This window comes from Megascapheus bottae, chromosome 4 (genome assembly GCF_031878675.1).
Source record: "Megascapheus bottae isolate mThoBot1 chromosome 4, mThoBot2.hap1, whole genome shotgun sequence".
In the NCBI taxonomy this organism is placed as follows: Eukaryota; Metazoa; Chordata; class Mammalia; order Rodentia; family Geomyidae; genus Megascapheus; species Megascapheus bottae.
Window position 1 is genome coordinate 25,158,053 of NC_143512.1, and position 3,818 is coordinate 25,161,870.

A 3,818-nucleotide genomic window follows, 5' to 3' on the forward strand; every position below is an offset into this window, starting at 1 on the left:
TCCCTATTCTCTAAAATAGAGCCTAGGGCATAAAATGAAACAAAACATGTTGGAGAAATAAAATATTTACTGAAACCTTATTAACAGATAGCTGTAGGAATGCACCAAGGAGTTAAGTAACTGAATCATACAACTAATAAACTCTGAGTCCACAGTCTTAACTAGTTGATGATACAATACCTGAACCATTCTTTATTCCTGGTCTCTTTCTTCTTTGCTCTCTCATGAAAGCATGACACTAAGCATTTAGTTGTCATAATTCCCAGTTCATGGCATATTAGCATTGCCACAGAACTTTGTAAGGTGCTGTTCAATTTTATTTCCTTTCCCTTGTACCTCAACTGCACCCACTATATATGTTTTGTTATATCCTTAAATTTCTAGGCTTCTTTTAAGTGACTACTATGAAACACCTATATTTTGACACTTCATATATCATTTTGTTTTGTACTCCTTTTCCTCACCAACTTTACCCCATATTTTGTGGTCTATTGCCTGTTGTGCAATTCCTCATATGGGCTCACGTTAAGTATTACCAAGTTTCTAGTGGGAACTTCCCTGATAACAGGAACGTAGGAAGAATTCATTCCCTGCCTACCCACCAGTCTGTCCTCTTTTATCCCTGAGGACTACTTTGTTTTGTTCTCTGGGATAAAAATAACGCTTGGGAATTTTTTCTTAGCACACATTGTCCCAATTTCTGTAATGCTTCCAAAGTAGTTGGGACTTTGTTGACAGAGTTTTAACAAACTGCAATTTTCTTGACAACTGTACTCAGTCAGTGTAATTCAAAGTCGACCTGAGCAGCAATGCACAGAACAGCACAGAACTAGTCTGTACAACCACTTAATCTTTGGCCTCGCTAGTAAAGGCGGCCAACAAGGCCACCAATTAATGGTTGACCTGAAAGTGGATTTAGATGGATTTTTACAAACTCTGCAAAAGATCAAAGGCAGAAAAGAATGTGAAGGCAAGAGAATGACTCAGAGTTATTTCTTTGATGAAAAATAACAGAAGTTTTCTCCTTCAGGCTTCTAGTTTTCTATTTCAAAGAAGGAAAACAGGAAAAGAAAAAATGAAAATAGAAGTTCACAACCAGATATCTACATGTGATTTATATTCCATACTAAAAACCCTTTTGGATATGCTCAAATAACTTATTTGTTTAATTGATAATTGCTGTATGCTTTCATATGTTACTAATAATGATATTATTCTAAATACTATGTAATTAGGATGTAGAAAATATTTGTGAAACTATTTTACCTGAAATATTTAATAAAGTATTATCCGTTTGTAATAAGGTTTTGAGTCTTTTGTGTTGTTATTTCTCATTCATTACAGTATTACATTCATTACAGTGCTATTATCTTTTTTTTTTTTTTTTGCCAGTCCTGGCTTGGGCTCAGGGCCTGAGCACTGTCCTTGGACTTTTCTCAAGGGTAGAACTCTATCACTTGAGCCACAGCACCACTTCCAGCTTTTTTTCTATGTATGTGGAACCAAGGAATCGAACCCCGGTCTTCATGCATGCTAGGCAAGCACTCTACCACTAGGCCAAATTCCCAGCCCTATTCTCTTATTTCATATGCATTTTCTTGTTCTGTGGTGCCCTTTCCTTAAGGAATGTATCAACTACAGTGAAGAAATTGTATCTTGAAACTAAACAAACTAAAAGTAGATATTTTATCAAATTTCAGTATTTTTTATTTTGAAATAGGGCTATTAGAGGCATATTTGGAAAAATATTTTCTCCTAACTCTGTTAGGAATATGCCATCCACTGCCAGATATTCTCAGTTTCTTTTTCTCATAACCCACAGTAAAATTTTCTCGCTGTTCAGCTATGCAACAGAATTGAACCTGTTAATATTTAATATATTTTAGAAAAGTAGTATCATTAAGGTGCATAGAAATAATTGCAATTGTTCACATTAGGATTTCAGTAATAAAAATAGAATTAATAAGTACAAATATGAAGTACTAATGTTAAGAAAATATGGTGAAGTACAACATTGGCAACAGCTTTTTGTAGAGTTATAACACATATACTTTGATATTTTTAAAAATAATGATTAATTGCTTTTTATAGACTTTAAATGAACCATGATAAAATTTGATATGTACAAGATAGATCTGCAATACTAATACTTCAAATTGCTGGTAACAAAATTCATGGCTTTATTAATAACCTTATACATTCACAGACAAAATCATTTTGTGTAACAAACATTATACATTTTGTTTACAAAATGCTGTACAAATTAAGCATTGTAAAGATTTGAACAAACAATGTATGTCTTTAGATCAGAATCTAGAAATGATGAAATGAAAACTCTCTAAGAGAAAACTAGCCAGACGCCAGTGGCTCACACCTGTTATCACAGCTACTCAAAAGGCTGACATCACAGTACCAAAGCCAGCCAGGCAGAAAAGCCCATAAGATGTGATCTCCAATTAACAAGCAAGAAGTCCGCTGGAAGTGTTGATCAAGTGGAAGAACACCACCACGAGCAAGACAGTCAAACAAGCTCAAGTTGCTGAATTCAAGCCAGCAATCCAGAAAAAAAATGAAGAAAGTTATAAATATTTTGCATGAATGTTATCATTAGAATTCATTGCTCTCATTTGTTTTCACAATGTCATCTCCCTACCTCTCAGCTAAGATACAAGAGAACCCCAACTATAGATAAATGGCATCCTTACATTTATCATGAATTTTCTTTCCCATAGCTGCCCTTCCTTAAGGAGAAGAAATAGGATAAAGAAATGAAATAAATGTAACACAGGACACATTTCTGACATCAAAATCTGTCATGAATTTCAGCTTTCACTTCTACCTTGAAGGCTTTCTGAGTCTTTTACTTATCCCGCCTACGTCAAAATTTATTACACCTTTTTCAAACTTTCGGTGACCTTACAGGTAGTTTTAACCCCAGTTCTCAAAGTATCAACCCTGAGACAAAAGTCAAAGAGCTGCTAAGTGATAAAATTACCTACTGAATGCCTCAGACACATTGTTCATCAGAGCACTGCAATGCTTTGGTTTCTTGCTCCCAAGTTTTCAGACCACTATATAATATACTCAATGCTTAAACAAATATATTTGAAACCATCAACATGTGTATTTTCTCCATTTCACTGTTTTCAGTATTTAGCTCTCTCTCAAAAACAGTCTTTTTTACTCTTGTACCATTGTTTCCCATATACATCTGTGGATGTCATCTCCTCCTGCCCCAGGAAGATTCTCCTCTTCTCAATGTATTGTATTAAGGAGTCTAAAAGTTCACAGAATGAAATCAGTCTTAATTTATGTTCCCTTTTTAAATAATCTCTGCTTTATTTTTATCCTTTTACCTTTTATTTTCCTGTCTCTGCAGAAAGTTAAAGTTCCCTCCGATATTAAAGGAGTTATATTCACAAACCAGGGTAGCACATGAGGGTAAAATACTTCACGGCTGCAAACAGGACCATGGTTAGCAGAAAGTCTCTACTCATTCTCAGGTAGAACCATGAGAAATGAAGCAGCAAGAACTCACAAGAGAACGAGTATAGACTGCTAGGAATGAAAATTTATTTTAACATGAGAAAATGTCCCATGACCCAATTGGAGATCTTTGATTGGCCCTGGAAATACAGTAGAGAAAGTCATATGACAAACTAATTTTCAATCATCCAATGGAGGAGCTTGGATTCAGACTAAATTTTAAAGAAAAAATAAAACACAATTATTTCTGTCCATTGGTGATATCCACTTAATGTCTATTAAAATCTATTGAAGATTATCTCTTCTTGTCCCATGAGTTTGTCATACTTCTG